Source organism: Drosophila bipectinata, chromosome 3R (genome assembly GCF_030179905.1).
Source record: "Drosophila bipectinata strain 14024-0381.07 chromosome 3R, DbipHiC1v2, whole genome shotgun sequence".
Taxonomy (NCBI): Eukaryota; Metazoa; Arthropoda; class Insecta; order Diptera; family Drosophilidae; genus Drosophila; species Drosophila bipectinata.
This window is the reverse complement of record NC_091739.1, coordinates 1,492,093-1,514,312: the sequence shown is the minus strand read 5'-3', so window position 1 is coordinate 1,514,312 and position 22,220 is coordinate 1,492,093. Positions and strand designations below refer to the sequence as shown.

At 46.4% G+C, this 22,220-nt stretch overlaps 1 protein-coding gene and 1 long non-coding RNA gene across 9 annotated transcripts in view; one reads left to right on the top strand and one right to left on the bottom strand.

Moving 5' to 3' along the window:
* Positions 1-22,220, top strand: part of LOC138926556 (uncharacterized) — a 463,340-nt gene that overhangs the window by 18,556 nt on the left and 422,564 nt on the right. The gene's annotated exons all lie outside the window — the stretch shown is intronic.
* LOC138926770 (uncharacterized) lies at positions 233-3,258 on the bottom strand. The gene is made up of 3 exons (XR_011443402.1): positions 2,167-3,258; positions 1,320-2,108; positions 233-1,261 (listed from the first exon to the last, which is right to left on the bottom strand). It is a non-coding gene; the product is annotated as an uncharacterized lncRNA (long non-coding RNA).

Genomic DNA, 22,220 nt, shown 5'->3' with positions numbered 1-22,220 from the left:
CCTTCATCCCCTGGTTTTTGGCAAAAGACCTCCCTCGAGGTCTTTCTCCGGTTGGGAACTACATGGTGATGATCCCGATGCATCTTCGGAGTGTGATCGCTCGCTATCTGCTTAGAAAGGATTCTTTTCATTTTGTTTCCCCGCGCGAACGCCTGTAGCTCCTCTAAGGTGGATCAGTTTTTTTCGGAATATAAGTTTGGGCCTCCAGCATTCTTGCCCTGACCACGGAGATTTCCGCGGATAGATTGCCATTGTGGGTCCCACCTTAGTATTGCGTAGTATTGTTTTTACCTTCATGTCGTAGTATTGTTTTTACCTTCATGTTTTTACCTTCACGGGTATGTCGCTTTTAATATTTTTTTTATTTTATTGCTCTTGGAGAAAAGAGAGCTGCTAGGTTAGCCCTAGCTGGCGCTCTTCATCGGTGAGTGAGCACTGAGCACATCAGTAATTAGTAATAGCCACATTTATTTAATTTTCTTTAACTTGTACAGAAGAGCGTGAAATAATTGATACTACTGAACCAGAGTCCACCAAAAAAGACCAGAGACCACCAGAGGCCTTGGTTAGTTGTTGAAGGGGACAGTAAACGCAAGAGTGATGTTGATGTGGTGTCATAATGCTTTTAACTTCTCTTTAAAGTTGTTTGATTGAGTCCAGCACTACTTCTATGGTTGTACCTCTATCACCTCCGTTAGTTGTCTGTGAAAAAGCGTCCGCACTTCCTAAACACAACAGCCCGCTTTACTAGCTTCCAACATTTTGTCTGGCGAGGATGCTCAAATCATGGGACTGCTAAGAGTTGATGGTTGATGACTCTCATTAAATACGCACGTACGCAGGTTCGTTGCCTACGCGTGGTGCAAGTCGCCTCATACGGACCAATATCCCCCTCTGCTTTTAAACCGGTTGTGTTGATTCCCTGGAGAAAATGCTGCAATTTTGATTTCGGCGATTCTGCAAACTGGGCTGGCAAGCGACTCTGCAGTGCCTAATACTTCTCCTCCTCTGGGGTCGATAGAATTATGTCCTCGATCTCTTGCTTAATATCATCCTCCAAATAAACGGCTTCACTGTTGAATTTTGCGTGGTAAGAATTGAAGTTACTAAGGCTCCCAGGCTGAAACTGTTTCCGAGTTACATGTCATCGATTCAATAGATTTCATGGTCGCTTGGCTGTCGCTGAAAATCTTTACTTCACCATTGGTGATGCTTGAAACTTTGAAGTCTTGCCATTGCCATCACCTCAGCTTCGAAGACGCTGCAATGATAAGGAAGTCTGATGGAGATCTTGTTGCCTAGTCGTTCGGAATATATACCTCCTCCTACTTTGTTTTCTAATTTTAAGCCATCTGTGTAGAAGCTTACCGCGTTCTCTGGGCCTGGGGTTTATGCGTTCCATTCTTTCCGGTCGGTAATGATGGTGCTGAAGAGGGTGCTTGTGTGTTCCCTAGCATTATATAGAATTATGGGTCTAACTATGGCCAGGACGATCCATCTCACTATGTAGGGGGACATGCCTCATTTGAGCCCTATTACTTTTTTGCAAATAAATAGAGCATTCTTATATCTTTCGCTTTACTTTAAGTTCTAGTTTAGCTTTCTGTCTAGTACCATGCCTAGGTACTTTGCGTTTTCGCTGAAGAAGAGCCTTTAGTTTTTAAGTATTGGAGGGATAAGGGCAGGAATTTTTTATTTTCTGCTGAAGAGAACTAGTTCTGTTTTTTGCGCTCCTAGGGCGTTGTTGCTTGCCCAGTTCGCTTTAGTTTGTAATTTCGCGCTTATGAGGTCACATAGTGTTTGGGGATACGCCCCGCGTACGCCACTACCTTGCAGTCCCCCTCTTCCATCTTGCATAGAGTTGAATTGACTTCTATCCAATTCCCAAAGGCCATTTACCCCAAGGGACGTCAAGGCTTTGGTTATTGTTTTTTGGGAGAACGTTGTTGAATGCCCCTTCCATTTCTAAAAAGGCTACCAGGGCGTATACTTTATGGAGGACTGATTTTTCAAGCGCATGACCGGCGGTTTCAGTGGATTTCCCTTTCTGTAGACGTGTTGAGCTTTGGATATGAGGGTTGGACTAAGAGAGGTTCTTAAGTGGAGGCCTATGAATTTTTTTTTTAGGGTCTTAAGCAAAATGGATGATTGACTAATTGGTCTTACATATTTTGGGGTCGTATGAGATGGTTTTCGCGGCTACGGCGACTACCACCCATCTTCACTTGTCTCTCAGTATCGAACCGTCAGGGTTGCGATCACTCCTCGGTCGTTCACTCCTAGGAGAATGCGGCTCTTAGCAATTTCTGTAAATGACTTCTTCGGCTGAGTAGAGGTTTTGGCTCTTTCATTTGGGCAGCGCTTTTTTTTTTTCCGCGTACGTGAACTTTTTATGGATCTCACTAGACGGTGGGCTCGCTCGCCGTCTTTTCTGCTTTAGGCCCCTAGACAGACGCGCTCGTCAATGCCAGCTTAGTTGGTTTTTAGGAGATCCCTGCTTCATATTTTTGGGTGTCCTACGAGTTGCGGAGAAAGGGTAATCCGCCCGGATGGAGATCCGTGTCACCCGGGCAAGGCTTCCTAGAACAGTGGGTCGCCAGGTACTCTGAGCCCACCGTTAAAGACTGGGCTGAATTTATTGCCCGGGTCCCCAGCCAGGCTGATTCTCGGCACGGATCAAGTAACACCTTGGCCTCCTTTCCTTACTCTCCACCCTACCGTCTCTCCTGCTCGATGTTTCTGAGTCCTCCTTGGCCTCTTCCCTTGTGGTTGTATCGACGACGCCACCAGCAGCTCATAACAGGCGCCAGCGTCATGTTATGAGGCGTCGCGAGCGCTTTTTCAGCGGGGCACCCCCGCAATGATCAGGATGGCGTCGTCGGAGACAGTTCTGAAACCGAACGCTACCCTTATGGCTGCCAGCCCCTTTCCTGTAGCTGGGCTTATTCATCGCCTCTGCCCAGATGGGTGCTGCGTACAAAATTTGCGAGGCCCCTGGTAGTGGCTTACCCTGGATGTACTCCAGGAGCTCACGGAAGGAGAGCCGGGCGTCAATTATCACGTCCAGGTATTTTATGGGCCGCTGGGAAGTTATGGCCATTCCATCGACCTGGATCGTCACCGATTCCAGCACCTTGCGGCTGCTGACCAGCAAAACAGATGAAAAATTAGAAAATAAAAGTTATAAAAAAAACAGGTTTTTCAATTCATTATATTCTTTATATTTTTCTAATAGGCACAGGGTTAGCACACGAAATCAGTTCTATCAAAATATTTTATTTAGAATTTGAGCAGCAGCTGCTCTGATCTTCACAATATTTTCAGAATTTCCATATTTATACCCTTGCAGAGAGTATTATAATTTTGTTCAAAAGTGTGCAACACAGTGAAGGAGACATCTCCAAACCTATAAAGTACATATATTCTTGATCAGGATCACCTCCTGACTGGATATGAGCATGTCCGTCTGTCTGTCTGTTTCTACGCGAACTAGTCTCTCAGTTTTAAAGCTATCGTCTTGAAACTTTGCACACACCCTTCTTTCCTTTGCACGCAGCATATAAGTCGGTACGGCCCGGATCGGCCGACTATATCCTATAGCTGCCATATAACTGATTGATCGGAAATGGTATAACTTTAGTGTTTTTAGAGTTAGAGAGTTCAAATTTGACACGAGAGCAAACCATTACGACATGCCAAATTTCATAAGGATCGGTCGACTATATCTTATAGCTCCCACATAACTGAACGATCGAAAATGACCCCTCTTTCGTGTTTTTGAAGATAGAAAGCTGAAACTTAGTACAGATTCTATTTCTGGCCAGTTGATCCAACCTACTAAATTTCATTAGGTTCGGTCGACTATATCCTATAGCTGCCATATAACTGAACGATCGGAAATGGTATTTGGTAGAAATATCAACTTTCGTAGTTTTGAAGATATTTTTGGAGTGTTCCCTTGGTGTCGCGGAGGCGGAACGCCCCGTCGGTGTGTGAAGACCAGTCGCAGATGACCCGAGGAACGGCTAACAGAAAACGACGACGGCGGAGCCGAGCGGAACTCCAGGAGGGGCTGAAAGATCCAGAGCGAAGTCCATTTGGGAAAGGAGGAGTAATTTGTATTTTGATTCAAGAGGCTTATATGATTAATAAAGGTTTTATAACGTTTATATGTTATCTGTTTTATTTCTGGGTTCGGGCAATCACGTCGAACTATAAATTCGAACTATAAAAAATAAATAAATTTTCTTAGAAGCTGACAGCCCAAACTTTAAAAAAAAATGTTTCCACTGAGAAAAGTTTTCTCAAAAATTGGACTGGAACAAAACTTTTGCCATAGAAAAATATATATACGGAAGCGTGGTTTTTCATTTATTTAAGAACTGTTGCTAAAAAAACTTTATTTAAAATAAAATACACTATTTTAGTGCCCATCCCAACTTTTGAATTAAAATGAAATAAAACACTACTTTATTTTCGCTCAGTGAATGCTCTGCTCTCATTGTTTTTTCCTGCTATGCATACATTCAAATTTTACACATGTGTGCGTGTTGCCCCCCAGAGGTCTAGAAGTAACATAGCAATGAAATGTAATGGAGAAAGAACTGAATCTACACGCTTATAAAGGAGGAGCTGAGCGAAGTTTGCAGAGAACTCGGCCTACCAGCAGAGGGGACTGTGGAAGCCATGAAATTCCTGGCGGCGAAGTGGGTCGACGATTCGAGCGACTAGCAAGACCGAAAGACCGAATAGAGAGCTTGGCGGTACCAGAGCCGAGAGAAGGAAGGAGCATGGAGCCACAGTCAAGGAAGCATGTCCCGGTATGCGAAAGTGGCTAGGCAGGGGCGGGACTGATCGTTTCACAATCGTGGTCACAATCAACCGGCCGAAGACGAAAGATAGCAGAGAGGGGAACCCAGCTTATCGAGTCAAGGGGTTACCAGAATCATAAATGAGGTTACCAGTCGAGTTGGACTGACAATGGACACCAAGGTGGCAGAGAGAGGAACTGCGCCGAGGGCCCCAAGAACTGCGCATCCAGGACTAGGATGGATGCCCAGTTGGCAGCCTAAGGGCCAGCACAGATTTGCTCAGCAATAACCCGATCGGCAGTCGACAACAGGTCTGAGGCAGGGTCCTGTGGAGAACCCAGCACATGCGTGCAACAGGTGCGGCGGCGTGGGTCTTTGGGACCCATAATCTTTCCCAATGCTTCTGCGATGTTTGCTGCCTTTCTATTGGCTTCTGCGAAGTCCTCCCTGAAGCTGAGCGTCGTGCTCAGCGTTACTCCCAGGTACGTGATGGCCTTGGTTGATGTAACCTCGGCTTCCTGGATTGTCTTGGTGACAACTAATATGCAATGTCGTCCGCGAATCCGACTAGGTGTGTTCGTTTCGGGAGCTCGAGGACCCCGTCGTACATGACGTTCAAAACGGCTGGGCCTTAGACGGAGACTTGAGGAACACCGCAGGTGACCGTATGCTCTTGGATGCCTGTGGTCGTCTCGCACCTGATAGTACGATCGCTAAGGTACGGCTTTGTGATCTGTTTTGGAAGCATGACCAGACTTTGGATTTTCCACCTTCTTGGGAATATTCCTGAGACAAATGTTTACGAGGGTAAACATCCGTTGAAGGCCTTGGCGAGCCTATCCGGACACGCAGTCATCGCCAGTTTAACCGCGCTGTCTGGTATCCCTCTGGACCGGGAGCTTTTTTGACCTGGATAGCTTTAGCGACTTCCACAGTTTCTTGGGCGCTTATATTCTGGGCCGGCGTTGAGCCGACAGGTTGTCTTGCTCCGCTCGGCATTGGGTAGGTCTACGTCGGGAAGAGATGTTCCACAATGGCTTTGATTGTGACGGTTTCTTTTGGAGCGATAAGCTTTGCCTGCTTTGCTTATTTTAATACGGTCCGGAAGGCCGATCCACACGGATCTTGCTCGGCAGCGTCGCACATCTCAAGGATGCACGTCGTTTTCCCTCCTTTATCATTTTCTTCAGGATCTTCCTCTTTACAACAAAGTCGTCTCTTTTCTGCTCAAAGTCCGGCCTTTCTCTGGCTCTTTGATGCAGCCTTCTGGTTCGGAGACACTTTACGCGCATGGGCTATCTCCGGGGACCACCAGGGCACCGGTTCATGGTGCCTTAAATGCCAGCGGCTAGACCTCATGCTGGCTTGGCAGGCCTATAGAACCGCAGCCATGGTGCCCTGGATATCGCGTTTAGAGTTGACCGAAGGATCTGGAACTTTCAGTTCCTGCGTGAATTTTTGGGGTTGCAGCATCACTGGATTAAATCTTGGTGGTTTCGCTCTTGTGAAGGTTTGCGCTCTATCCTCGATGTCGCAGTCCATATATTTGTGGTCGCTCGCGGTATAGTCCTCACAGAGGGACCACTAAGGTAAGGTAAGGTCCACGATGGAGCCGCACCCCGCCCTGCTTAACGTGTTTTGGGAGCCGGTGTTCAGCAGGGCTGAACAGGTTTGCGTCGAGTGTCGCATAGGTCTCTTGGAAGGAGCAACCCCTGGCGTTGGTGCGCGATGAGCTCCATTCCTCTGCTCAGTCGTTGAAGTCGCGTTCGATCACCACCTTGGATATCTCGAGTAGGGTGTGGGTTTGGAATTGCTGCAGTGTTAGGCCCGGGGACAGGTAGCAGCTGTAGAGCCAGAGCTCGCCCACCTTGGCCAAGATGAAACTTGCTCCGCTTAGTGAGCTTACGGGTTGTATGCCTGGAGCCCAGATTTCTGCTGTCTTGGCGGAATCTAGAATATAATTTTGCGTCTCACCTTTCTTATAACAGCTTGCTGATTAGGGCTATATCTACCCGCTTCTCCCCTAAGACCTGTTCGAGTAAGCTATGAGCTACTTCGTAGGGGTTGAGGTTTATCTGTATGAACCTCATTCTCTTCTTTGTTTTGTTGCTTCTGGTTTGCCAAGTGGGCATATCTTTCTGCTAGCTACGCGGAAAGCTCTGCCTTGCTCTGCTTTTGCAGCTGCATAGAGGAAGCACTCTGCCATTTAGCGAGGAAAAGGAAAAGTAACGACGCTGGGCCGTGCGCTCCCTGACTCTGCACAACTCTGTCCATTCTAACCTGATCCTGCCTCGGGCAGAATCTTGGATGCTTGGCTTAACCCCACTCCCCAAATAGCGACCTGGGTTTCAGAGTAGCCTGAGCGGATGGACTTTACTCTGATGGCCTCCCCCTGACCGCTTATTCGAGCTGTGCAAGCTTTCGCTATTTCATCCTTAGTGGCTAGGTCATCCAGGTCGCGGATCTCCAGGGTAGTCTTCCCTGTGACAACACGAACGCTTGCTGCCTCGCCTAGCACCTGGGAAAGCGTCTGCCGTGGCTTGAGAGCGTGTGCCTCTTTGGCTGCTGCCAGTTCCAGAAGGGGATCGCCTTTTCCCGTGCGCCTAATTTTTTTTAACACTTTAGCTGACCTCGTTTAGTTTACCATCTTACCGGCGGGTGACTGTTTAAGTACGTGTTTCCTGCATTTTACGTTATGATGAGCACGTCGGGCGGTTCTTCTTGGGCTGGCTTTGCTTAACGTCCCTTTAGTTCGCCCTACTTTAGTTCGAGGTGGCAACATCCTTTTTTTCCTGCAATTTGGTTTGCCCTATTTGAAGGTGGGATCTCCGGTGGTCGTTTCGTCCTTGCTACTTTGCTGTACGACGCGTGAATTTTTGCTGCCCGGCGCTTCCCGGCTGCATCCACATCTAGCCCTTCCTTCCAGATTTGGGGCGATGAGGCAAGCAAGTTTCCTCTAGCTACTCCTTCAACCTCGCGAAAGAGTTATTCATTACCTGGTTGATGCTTCTTATCTTTTGGTCGTTCAGACTTGCCAAAAGGTCCGCAATGATCGCGCAAGGAAGTTTTGGTTGTTTTTTTTCCCGGTTGGGAATTACATGGCGGGGGCAGCTGGTCCCGATGCCTCTTCGGTTCTTTTCATTTCGTTTTACCGCCTGAACGCCTGAAGCTCCCATAAGGTATCACTTCTAGCTATTTAGGCTTTGAACCGAAAGCAGCGTTTTATTGTTTGTTAAAAAAAAATAAAAAGAAAAATTTAAAATTTTTTCCAACCACCAAACAAATATAAAACCACTCTTATTTCTTCATTCTCGGGCAAAACCAACTTAATGGGCTGGCAAGACCCTCCCAGTTCCATCAAAATCAAGCCGCCTTCGAAAAAGAAAGCCTATTCTAATTTTCAAGATGACGATTCCAGCGACTCCGAGCATGGAGAAAAGAAGCGGAAGTCTGCTAAAAAACCCATTATGGAAGACGAACCTAACACCAGCGAAGCAGCCAGAGCTGCACTTAAAGCTAATATTGAAAAAATTATTATGCAATTCTATCTGATTTAGACGATGAAGATCGTGTCAGCGACATGGAGGTTGACGTTATGAAGAAAAAACATGACAAGAATACCAAGCAATCTGCGGTAAAAACGGTGAAAATCATCAAACCGGCCCCAATTTTTATCCCGGACGTATCCAGCATCAAGGGCCTTTCCAAAGACATTTCCCACCTCTTAGGCGGGGATGTTGAAGTGACCTACAAGGCAAGCACTAACAACAATATTCGCGTCATGACTCCAGACAAGGATACTTACTCAACTCTGAAAAAGTTCCTGAGTCGTTAAAGGCCTCCACTTCTCCACCGACCCGGAGGATATTAAGGTGGGTTTCAGCAGCCATGGACACAAAGTCAGGGATATACACAATCCTACACAAAAAGGTATAAAGAAGCCACTAAACATTTTCTTTATTAACCTCGAGCCAGCCAAAAACAACAAGCAGGCCTTTCAAGTCAATCGGCTAAGCAGAACGGTGGTTACGGTTGAGCCACCAAAAAAATTCGAAGATGTGCCCCAATGCCATCGCTGCCAGGGCTCCGGTCACACGAAACGGTACTGCCATCTGGAGTACAGATGCGTAAAGTGTGGAGATAGGCACCCATCGTCCGAATGCACCAAAATCGCCAGTGAACCAGCCGTCTGCCTTCACTGCGACGGATCACACGCGGCCTCTTACAAGGGCTGTCCAGCCTAAAAAAAGGCAAAGAGCACGTTCGCCCCCAAGAAGCCAGCAACCTCAATTCAGATAAATTAACCCTAACATCAGCTATGCTAGCGCAGCCAAAAACAGAGCACCACAGTTTGACTCCAACCCCAATCCCGATCCCAGTCTTCCAAGTAATCCAATAGACGCCCTAATGGCTAGGACGGAATCTATGTTTGAGCGCATGGAGAAGGTCTTGAGCCAAATAGCCCAAATGTTGGCCACCGTTTGCAAATCCTTATGCATATGCAATTAGATATAACCATATGGAATGCTAACGACCTGGTAAAAAGAAGGCCAGAGGTCGAGCTTTATTGCAAGACCCACCAAGCAGACGTTCTCCTCATATCAGAAACGCATTTTACCAACAGATCATACTTGACTATTAGAGGATACGACCTCATTGCCGCTAACTACCCGAACGGAAGAGGTCGCGGGGGCGCGGCCATCCTTATTCGCAGCTGCATCAAATATGAGGCACTTCCAGCCATGTGCGAAGACTGGGTGCAATGTGCCCAAATTAAAATCTCCACTACCAACGGTGACATAACAATCGCTGCAGCATATTGCCCCCCCCAGGCACAACATCCACGAACAGGAATTCGGCTTGCTACTGGATTGCTACTACTATACAGGCACTACTACTATACAGGCAGATTCAGTCCCGAAACTTGAGCTGTCACGCAACCGGTGCACCCACATACTGGCCTACGGATCCCCACAAAATCCCAGATGTCCTAGACTTCGCCATCTCCGGAGGACTGGATTCTGCCGGAATTCAAGCGAGAGAAGTAGAAGACCTCTTCTCGGACCACAGCGCCTTTGCCGTGTCACTTTTCACCCCAGCCTTGCTCAGGTCAGCCCGCAAAAAGCTGATCTACAAGACAACAGACGTTGACAACAGACGTACCAATCTTACCTGTACAACGTTACCGACCCCAGCCCGACACTTGACTCCCCGGTTGACATCGACACCGTTGTAGAAGAGTTAACAGCCCATATTCAGGCGGCAGCTTCTGAAGCAGCACCAAGGCCCTCCAACCGCCCAAGAGCCACTGACAGGGACATCCATTTTTGGAGCCCAGAAGTCGAAGAACTCAAACTTGAAAAGCGACGACTCCGAAGAGTGTGGATACTCTCGAGGAATCCTTTGGACAAAACCGTCTTCAATAGAGCGACCAAATGTCTGACAGAAACGCTGGCAAGACTAAGAAAGCAGGCCTTTGACGGGTTCGTCGAACCACTTGAGCCAGGCGACCCTCAACATAACTTATGGCGAGTCACCAAATCTATCAGACAGCCGCTGAAAAGGATCCAAAGGATCCACGAGGATCTATAATAAATGCTTGGAAATAGGGTACTTTCCGTCCACATGGAAACGTGCCCAGGTAACTATGATACCTAAGCCCGGGAAACCCGAAGCAAACCTTTCGTCCTACCGACCAATAAGTTTGTTACCAATGCTCTCCAAAATACTTGAACGAGTGTTTTTAAGCAGAGCACTGCCAGTATTTGACGAGGCTGGACTGATCCCTGACCACCAGTTTGGCTTCAGGCGTTTGACCGAGTCTGGCATCCCGGTCTTCTATATAAATTAAAAACTGGCCTACCCCGACCATACTTCCAGTTCCTAAAGTCGTTCTTGGAAGACCGTAAATTTGCTGTTAGATGTGGCGAGGCCATCTCCGGTATAAGAGAAGCTCACGCTGGTGTACCCCAAGGCAGCGTTCTTGGCCCGTTGATGTACAATGCATACACGGCCGACCTCCCTGTTCTTCAGAGGCCTGACCTGCTCGCAGCAACCTATGCAGACGACACCGCCTTCCTTTCCACCGCCGATAGCGCATTGGGGGCAGCCGAAACGATGGAATTGCAGCTTGACTTGCTCAGCGACTGGCAAAAGCGATGGAACATTGCCGTCAATAATGAGAAGTCCACTGCCTCCACATTTTCTCTCTGCAAAGGCAACTGCCCTCCAGTTAACCTTAACGGCTCTCCAATCCCACAGGTAGACAATCCCAAGTACCTGGGATTCACCCTAGACAGGAGGCTCACCTGGAAGCCCCATCTGATTAAGAAGAGGAAACAGGCTAATGAAACACTTCGATCCTTCTACTGGCTTATGGGTAAGAGATCGAAGCTGAGAACTTCCACTAAACTCCTCATTTACAAGGCAATAATACGCCCAATCTGGACGTACGGCATACAGCTCTGGGGCACTGCGAGCAAGACGAATGTCCGAACAATTCAAGCTTTCGAAAATAGAGCCCTTCGAATCGCCACTGGGGCCCACGTCTATCATGACAATCGCACCATCCACGAGGTTCTCAATTTCCCTTGGGTCAAGGACGAGATACAAAGAAGCAGCGGACGTTACATGCAGAGGCTTCATAATCACCCGAACCTGTTGGCCAACTCCCTGCTGGACAACAGCGAGCAGCCCAGAAGACTAAAAAGGACACACCCGCTGGACCTCCCCTTACTACTCTAATTTATTTCTACCATATTAATATTTAAAATTATCTATAAGTGAAGTTTATGTGATAACATTTAATGGTTGTCCCTAATGGACAGTTTTAAATAAACGTTACCCTGCTATTACAAAAAAAAAAAAAAAAAAAAACTTCTAGCTATTTCAGGGACACCGGCCAAGAGCGCCGGTGGATAATTTTTTACCTTCCATTCCTGACTTACCTTTTATTCCGTTTTTATACCCTTGCAGAGGGTATTATAATTTTGTCCAAAAGTGTGCAACGCAGTGAAGGAGACATCTCCGACCCTATAAAGTATATATATTCTTGATCAGGATCACCTCCTGAGTTGATATGAGCATGTCCGTCTGTCCGTCTGTCCGTCGGTCCGTCTGTCTGTCTGTCTGTCTGTCCTTTTCTACGCGAACTAGTCTCTCAGTTTTAAAGCTATCGTCTTGAAACTTTGCACACACCCTTCTTTCCTTTGCACGCAGTATATAAGTCGGAACGGCTCGGATCGGCCGACTATATCCTATAGCTGCCATATAATTGATTGATCGGAAATGGTATAACTTTGGTGTTTTAAGAGTAAGAAAGTTCTAATTTTACGTGAATGCTACTTTAGCGAGGAAAAGGAAAAGTAACGACGCTGGGCCGTGCGCTCCCTGACTCTGCACAACTCTGTCCATTCTAACCTGATCCTGCCTCGGGCAGAATCTTGGATGCTTGGCTTAACCCCACTCCCCAAATAGCGACCTGGGTTTCAGAGTAGCCTGAGCGGATGGACTTTACTCTGATGGCCTCCCCCTGACCGCTTATTCGAGCTGTGCAAGCTTTCGCTATTTCATCCTTAGTGGCTAGGTCATCCAGGTCGCGGATCTCCAGGGTAGTCTTCCCTGTGACAACACGAACGCTTGCTGCCTCGCCTAGCACCTGGGAAAGCGTCTGCCGTGGCTTGAGAGCGTGTGCCTCTTTGGCTGCTGCCAGTTCCAGAAGGGGATCGCCTTTTCCCGTGCGCCTAATTTTTTTTAACACTTTAGCTGACCTCGTTTAGTTTACCATCTTACCAGCGGGTGACTGTTTAAGTACGTGTTTCCTGCATTTTACGTTATGATGAGCACGTCGGGCGGTTCTTCTTGGGCTGGCTTTGCTTAACGTCCCTTTAGTTCGCCCTACTTTAGTTCGAGGTGGCAACATCCTTTTTTTCCTGCAATTTGGTTTGCCCTATTTGAAGGTGGGATCTCCGGTGGTCGTTTCGTCCTTGCTACTTTGCTGTACGACGCGTGAATTTTTGCTGCCCGGCGCTTCCCGGCTGCATCCACATCTAGCCCTTCCTTCCAGATTTGGGGCGATGAGGCAAGCAAGTTTCCTCTAGCTACTCCTTCAACCTCGCGAAAGAGTTATTCATTACCTGGTTGATGCTTCTTATCTTTTGGTCGTTCAGACTTGCCAAAAGGTCCGCAATGATCGCGCAAGGAAGTTTTGGTTGTTTTTTTTCCCGGTTGGGAATTACATGGCGGGGGCAGCTGGTCCCGATGCCTCTTCGGTTCTTTTCATTTCGTTTTACCGCCTGAACGCCTGAAGCTCCCATAAGGTATCACTTCTAGCTATTTAGGCTTTGAACCGAAAGCAGCGTTTTATTGTTTGTTAAAAAAAAATAAAAAGAAAAATTTAAAATTTTTTCCAACCACCAAACAAATATAAAACCACTCTTATTTCTTCATTCTCGGGCAAAACCAACTTAATGGGCTGGCAAGACCCTCCCAGTTCCATCAAAATCAAGCCGCCTTCGAAAAAGAAAGCCTATTCTAATTTTCAAGATGACGATTCCAGCGACTCCGAGCATGGAGAAAAGAAGCGGAAGTCTGCTAAAAAACCCATTATGGAAGACGAACCTAACACCAGCGAAGCAGCCAGAGCTGCACTTAAAGCTAATATTGAAAAAATTATTATGCAATTCTATCTGATTTAGACGATGAAGATCGTGTCAGCGACATGGAGGTTGACGTTATGAAGAAAAAACATGACAAGAATACCAAGCAATCTGCGGTAAAAACGGTGAAAATCATCAAACCGGCCCCAATTTTTATCCCGGACGTATCCAGCATCAAGGGCCTTTCCAAAGACATTTCCCACCTCTTAGGCGGGGATGTTGAAGTGACCTACAAGGCAAGCACTAACAACAATATTCGCGTCATGACTCCAGACAAGGATACTTACTCAACTCTGAAAAAGTTCCTGAGTCGTTAAAGGCCTCCACTTCTCCACCGACCCGGAGGATATTAAGGTGGGTTTCAGCAGCCATGGACACAAAGTCAGGGATATACACAATCCTACACAAAAAGGTATAAAGAAGCCACAAAACATTTTCTTTATTAACCTCGAGCCAGCCAAAAACAACAAGCAGGCCTTTCAAGTCAATCGGCTAAGCAGAACGGTGGTTACGGTTGAGCCACCAAAAAAATTCGAAGATGTGCCCCAATGCCATCGCTGCCAGGGCTCCGGTCACACGAAACGGTACTGCCATCTGGAGTACAGATGCGTAAAGTGTGGAGATAGGCACCCATCGTCCGAATGCACCAAAATCGCCAGTGAACCAGCCGTCTGCCTTCACTGCGACGGATCACACGCGGCCTCTTACAAGGGCTGTCCAGCCTAAAAAAAGGCAAAGAGCACGTTCGCCCCCAAGAAGCCAGCAACCTCAATTCAGATAAATTAACCCTAACATCAGCTATGCTAGCGCAGCCAAAAACAGAGCACCACAGTTTGACTCCAACCCCAATCCCGATCCCAGTCTTCCAAGTAATCCAATAGACGCCCTAATGGCTAGGACGGAATCTATGTTTGAGCGCATGGAGAAGGTCTTGAGCCAAATAGCCCAAATGTTGGCCACCGTTTGCAAATCCTTATGCATATGCAATTAGATATAACCATATGGAATGCTAACGACCTGGTAAAAAGAAGGCCAGAGGTCGAGCTTTATTGCAAGACCCACCAAGCAGACGTTCTCCTCATATCAGAAACGCATTTTACCAACAGATCATACTTGACTATTAGAGGATACGACCTCATTGCCGCTAACTACCCGAACGGAAGAGGTCGCGGGGGCGCGGCCATCCTTATTCGCAGCTGCATCAAGTATGAGGCACTTCCAGCCATGTGCGAAGACTGGGTGCAATGTGCCCAAATTAAAATCTCCACTACCAACGGTGACATAACAATCGCTGCAGCATATTGCCCCCCCCAGGCACAACATCCACGAACAGGAATTCGGCTTGCTACTGGATTGCTACTACTATACAGGCACTACTACTATACAGGCAGGTTCAGTCCCGAAACTTGAGCTGTCACGCAACCGGTGCACCCACATACTGGCCTACGGATCCCCACAAAATCCCAGATGTCCTAGACTTCGCCATCTCCGGAGGACTGGATTCTGCCGGAATTCAAGCGAGAGAAGTAGAAGACCTCTTCTCGGACCACAGCGCCTTTGCCGTGTCACTTTTCACCCCAGCCTTGCTCAGGTCAGCCCGCAAAAAGCTGATCTACAAGACAACAGACGTTGACAACAGACGTACCAATCTTACCTGTACAACGTTACCGACCCCAGCCCGACACTTGACTCCCCGGTTGACATCGACACCGTTGTAGAAGAGTTAACAGCCCATATTCAGGCGGCAGCTTCTGAAGCAGCACCAAGGCCCTCCAACCGCCCAAGAGCCACTGACAGGGACATCCATTTTTGGAGCCCAGAAGTCGAAGAACTCAAACTTGAAAAGCGACGACTCCGAAGAGTGTGGATACTCTCGAGGAATCCTTTGGACAAAACCGTCTTCAATAGAGCGACCAAATGTCTGACAGAAACGCTGGCAAGACTAAGAAAGCAGGCCTTTGACGGGTTCGTCGAACCACTTGAGCCAGGCGACCCTCAACATAACTTATGGCGAGTCACCAAATCTATCAGACAGCCGCTGAAAAGGATCCAAAGGATCCACGAGGATCTATAATAGATGCTTGGAGATAGGGTACTTTCCGTCCACATGGAAACGTGCCCAGGTAACTATGATACCTAAGCCCGGGAAACCCGAAGCAAACCTTTCGTCCTACCGACCAATAAGTTTGTTACCAATGCTCTCCAAAATACTTGAACGAGTGTTTTTAAGCAGAGCACTGCCAGTATTTGACGAGGCTGGACTGATCCCTGACCACCAGTTTGGCTTCAGGCGTTTGACCGAGTCTGGCATCCCGGTCTTCTATATAAATTAAAAACTGGCCTACCCCGACCATACTTCCAGTTCCTAAAGTCGTTCTTGGAAGACCGTAAATTTGCTGTTAGATGTGGCGAGGCCATCTCCGGTATAAGAGAAGCTCACGCTGGTGTACCCCAAGGCAGCGTTCTTGGCCCGTTGATGTACAATGCATACACGGCCGACCTCCCTGTTCTTCAGAGGCCTGACCTGCTCGCAGCAACCTATGCAGACGACACCGCCTTCCTTTCCACCGCCGATAGCGCATTGGGGGCAGCCGAAACGATGGAATTGCAGCTTGACTTGCTCAGCGACTGGCAAAAGCGATGGAACATTGCCGTCAATAATGAGAAGTCCACTGCCTCCACATTTTCTCTCTGCAAAGGCAACTGCCCTCCAGTTAACCTTAACGGCTCTCCAATCTCACAGGTAGACAATCCCAAGTACCTGGGATTCACCCTAGACAGGAGGCTCACCTGGAAGCCCCATCTGATTAAGAAGAGGAAACAGGCTAATGAAACACTTCGATCCTTCTACTGGCTTATGGGTAAGAGATCGAAGCTGAGAACTTCCACTAAACTCCTCATTTACAAGGCAATAATACGCCCAATCTGGACGTACGGCATACAGCTCTGGGGCACTGCGAGCAAGACGAATGTCCGAACAATTCAAGCTTTCGAAAATAGAGCCCTTCGAATCGCCACTGGGGCCCACGTCTATCATGACAATCGCACCATCCACGAGGTTCTCAATTTCCCTTGGGTCAAGGACGAGATACAAAGAAGCAGCGGACGTTACATGCAGAGGCTTCATAATCACCCGAACCTGTTGGCCAACTCCCTGCTGGACAACAGCGAGCAGCCCAGAAGACTAAAAAGGACACACCCGCTGGACCTCCCCTTACTACTCTAATTTATTTCTACCATATTAATATTTAAAATTATCTATAAGTGAAGTTTATGTGATAACATTTAATGGTTGTCCCTAATGGACAGTTTTAAATAAACGTTACCCTGCTATTACAAAAAAAAAAAAAAAAAAAACTTCTAGCTATTTCAGGGACACCGGCCAAGAGCGCCGGTGGATAATTTTTTACCTTCCATTCCTGACTTACCTTTTATTCCGTTTTTATACCCTTGCAGAGGGTATTATAATTTTGTCCAAAAGTGTGCAACGCAGTGAAGGAGACATCTCCGACCCTATAAAGTATATATATTCTTGATCAGGATCACCTCCTGAGTTGATATGAGCATGTCCGTCTGTCCGTCTGTCCGTCGGTCCGTCTGTCTGTCTGTCTGTCCTTTTCTACGCGAACTAGTCTCTCAGTTTTAAAGCTATCGTCTTGAAACTTTGCACACACCCTTCTTTCCTTTGCACGCAGTATATAAGTCGGAACGGCTCGGATCGGCCGACTATATCCTATAGCTGCCATATAATTGATTGATCGGAAATGGTATAACTTTGGTGTTTTAAGAGTAAGAAAGTTCTAATTTTACGTGAATGCTACTTTTGGCAAAATAATACGACATGCCAAATTTCATAAGGATCGGCCGACTATATCCTATAGCTGCCATATAACTGAACGATCGAAATGGACCCAACTTTCGTGTTTTTGAAGATAGAAAGCTGGAACTTAGTACATATTATATTTTATATTTCAGTAAATCCAACCCACCAAATTTCATTAGAATCGGCCGACTATATCCTATAGCTGCCATATAACTGAACGATCGGAAATGGTATTTGGTAGAAATACCAACTTTCGTATTTTTAAAGATAGGAGCTTGGGACTTTTTTTTAGATTTTTTATTGTAATTTATTGGTCTTATTATGATTGGTCTTATTATTATGATAATCATAAGAATCGGCCAACTGTATCCGATGTTTGCGATATATATCCGGTTTTAACTGCAAGGGTATATCAACTTCGGCTCCGCCCGAAGTTAGCTTTCCTTTCTTGTTTAAAAGCATTTTATATATATAAAAAAACTCCTGCTACCTAAAATAGTCCTGCCGGCCAATATGGCGCAGACGCAGCGTGGATTTTTCATGGGGGAGAAGGATGAAGGATCCATCGAAGCTACGATGGGGGTTATACTCCCCTGGTCAGTCGCACGGGTGCCCCCTTTCACCCGTGTATCGGCTTAAGCTTTCCTCTGAAAGCGCTAGCTGGCGCCGTCTTTAGGTGGGTGAGTTCCGTGGCGAACGTTCGTTGCTTAGCACTGAAGATCAGCTAGATCAGCTTAGCACTGCCAGCTTTCTTAGAGATGTGTTGTACCAGCACGAAGTGTTTCCGCGCGTTTGCCGCGGAAGTAACTGCGGGAAAAAAGAAATGGCCACAGGAAGAGAGTAGCGCCCCTGGCCTAGGAGTCAGGATTCGAGACAGAAGCCACCACCGTTCTAGGAAAGCTCCTCTTTCGGCAGGTGAGCATAGATTGCTCCTCGTAATAGCCATCTGACGTCTGTGTACCCTTTTGGCACACAGCACGACGGGGTAAACTAAGTCTACTAGGAGCTCCATCCGGCACGTCCGCTTCGTTCGACCGCCGACAACCAACCCAAAGCGACAGCGGTAAGGAGCACAGAATGCTGCCAGCGGTGGGAAATGCCCAGCCACAGAGAGGAGAGCTGGGATTGAACGGTGCTGCCTCTTTAAATTAATCGGAGGACTATCAGGAAACGAGCAGCAGTTGTTAGCAATTATCGAGGTCAAAGGCCATTATAAACACAGAAGCAATGGCGAGCTTTGTCTCAAAGGAACTAGTGAACAGCCCGTAAAAACAGTAAAGTTGGCCAATGGAAGCCACACGAAGGCACGCGCCGTATTTCAGGCAAGAAAAAACTTCGATGACAAGAACCTGCTGGTGATGCCAGGCATGGATGACAGTCTGGTGCTAGGATGGGGCTTTCTCGGTGAGTTCGGCACAACAGTAACATGCGCAGGATACCGAAAAAGGAGAGATGGGTGGCTGTCTAGAGAATACACTGTCCCTAGCAATAGAAGGCGTCCCAGATAAGTGAGAAGACGAACGAAATAGGAGGTTCTTCGAGAGAGAGCTAGAGGCGTTTGCAGGCCAAAGAGGCTGTTCAAATATAGCCCTCGAATAGTGCGTACAGTTCAGCCCAGGTGATGGTGAAGAAGAAAACGGGTCAATGGAGCATGTGCGTGGACTTCCGACAGATTACGGATGCCACGAATTAATATCATTTTGGAGCAGCTTTGGGAGACAAGATGCTTCAGAAGCCTTGACTTAAAGGACGGGTATAGGCAGAGCCCTTTGGAGGAAGGAAGCAGGAAGTACACCGCCTTTACTGTGCCAGGGAAAGCCCTATACCAGGGGAACGTGATGTCGTTCGGGTCATAGGCACGAATTTGGTTCCACACGCGTTCGCACATTAGTACGACATCATCGTGTTCGGACGCACCAGGGAGGAACCACGGAAATCCTAAATGAGGTGTTCAGAAGGTTAATGGCGGCGAACTTGGGGATCAAAGCCGGAAAAGTGTCATTTCTTCAGGTAGGAGGAGATGTACCTGGGGCACCTAATAACGAGCCGACAACAAGGAAAGGTCGCCGCAATTACGGAGCTACAACCCCCAACGAACGTTAGAGGAGTCAGTTTATCGGGATGGCATCATGGTATCGGCGTTTCGTCCCAGACTTCGAAGGAATCGCAAAGCCCCTAAACGATCTTCTACGAAAAAGAACGAACTGGGAGTGGACAGCCAAACACCAGGAGGCGTTTGAGATATTAAAGTTGCGGACCCCAAGGAGAGAGAGCGAGTGATCGCCCACGCCAGTCTGACTTTGAATTTCCCTACAGATATATAGCTAAACTTGAGCTAGCTTAGTTTTTACTCGACAATCATATCGACAAAATGCTGCTTAGAGAATCACACCTTACAAACAAATACAATTTTCAACTACGAGGATATTAATTCTTCGGAACAAATCATCCAGTCGGTAAAGCACATGGTGGGACAGGAATCCTAATAAGAAGCCGTATAAAGCACCACTATCATAATTAATTAGCTAAAAACTACTCACAGGCCTATAAACATACAACGAACTGACATACAACGTATACTCGCTTCAGTATAGCTGAAGATGAGTTTCATAGCAGCACTACTCCATAGCAGCAGGAAACTAGAATGCCAAGCACACATACTGGGGATCTCGTCTCGGCCGGCAGACCCAAAGAAACTACCTGACTTAATAGATTACCAAAAACATTCCCAAAACTCTGAACATTCTCAAGCGCCGAATTCCTTTTGGATCTTTCATTTGATCACTCGCCTGTCCTTTTTGTTCTACGCCGACATCCAGGAAAATTGGAACTATCATTAAAATTTACCTTACAGGAAACCAATTAGGTTACAGAAAGTATATTAGCTCAATCATTGAGCTAAGTTCTCATCTCAACGACGTAGACAGCTTTGTTTATTTAGTGGAGTCTGTACTCGTCTCTGCAACTCGAGCTTTAACCCAACAAACTAGAAATAAACAATGCAACCAAAAGAAGACAAATCTACAAATCGAACTGCTCGCCCTCGAAAAGCGACGCTTACGTCGAGAGTGGCAATTCCATAGATCGCGATCTGCTAAGAAAAGCTTAAGACATGCCTCACGGCAACTTACTGAAGCTCTAAAGCAAGAAGAAACATATATCCACCGCGACCACATAGAGCAATGGTCAACTTTTAGTTGATGTTACAAAAATGGCTATTAGATTGCTGAATAAAAGTGAACGAACAACAATGCAAGCACGTAACGCTCACATTGATCAGGAAGAACTGCCCGCCGCTTACGGTAAATATGACTCTACTTCCACAAGCAAACGAAGTGATATATCTAGGAGTACAGCTCGGCAGAAGACTCACATGGCGCCGGCACATTGAAACCAAAAGAACAAACATAAAGCTAAAAGCAAGCAGTCTGCATTGGCTTATCAACGTTCGGTCTCCCCTGAGCCTTGAATATAAAATCCTGCTGTACAACTCGGTACTAAAACCTATACGGATGCTTAAAACCTGTTTATGGATGTACGGCTCCCAGTTATGGAGAAATTCCAGCAATAGCAAGCGAGCTCAGTCGATGATCTTGAGAACAATTACCGGGTGCGATCGCAACGAATACACACATCGCGACTTAAAAATTCCACCAGTCAACGAAGTGATCGAAAGAAAAGTACCTTAGCAAGCTAGTGTTGCACTTTAACCACCTGGCGAGCGGTCTAACAAGCTTGCGCAATCAATCACTTCTTCGTCGCAATGACTTAGCCAACCAGTGAAATTGTGAGTGAAATTCTTGGTGTGACACTGTGCATTACTGAGAGCTAATATACACACTTTGATTTAATTTAAGAATACATAAAAAGTAACTTTAACTTTAAAATCTATTGAAAATAATTAAATTTGTAAGCTTAAGCAATTTCTAGAAAAATTGGAAGTGCAATATTTTGCAACGCTCCGAGACGCTTTGAAAATGAAATCTATTTTTAGTAAGTCCCATTGGATTTCTGAAAAAAAAAACTGATTGCAAAAAAAAGATTTAAGAGACAAATACGACATTTTATTTTTAAAATTTTTTTTATTTTTTGGCCTATCTAATAAATTACTGTGCTGAGTGGCGGATCGACACATGATGCCGCGTTGGCTTGTACACAGTTGATTTTTTTTTTTTACCTAAGCTTAGGCAATAAGACGAATTAAAGAAAAATGTAAATAAAACAAAAAGAAGAGAAAACAACAAAATATAAATAAAAGAAAAATCCACAAACAACTTTAAATCTATTGCTGTCACATGTTCACTAACCTCAAAAGTAAATTTTATTGAATATTTACTAACTTAATATATTATAGTTGAATCCGTTTACATCCATTAAAACAATAAACTGGAAAGTACCACAACAATACTACACTAAACACAGGAAAGAGATAGAAACAAATAATAATTCCACCAACGCGATGGATTCAGTAACGCATGAGGGCCACTAAGTCCCGCCATTAATAATACATCTGTTCCTACAAGCACAAGCCTAAACCTGCACCAACTACTAGCCCTTGTGCATTAACTGCCCACCTATTAGTAGAGTTTAACAGCTATTATTGTTAGCAGGATCAGTATGGGAAGATTACATTTCACAGCCACAAAAATATGAAGTGAATTAATGTCACTGGCCAGAGAGGCAGACCCTAGTGGACACTCTCTCACGGCCAAATGTGACCAATATGACAGATTCTGCCTAAATTCATTTCTAGTTGGATTAAAACCCACTTAGGTCAGCCATTAGGAACCAAAGGCCAGAGACGATTGACGATTGTCCGTAACTTTTCTAGAAATCTGAATAAGCACCTTGGAAACCAATGATACGACAGCTCCATGTACAGAAATCACCCATACGCAAGAGGATAACCAACCAATAGAGACTACAATA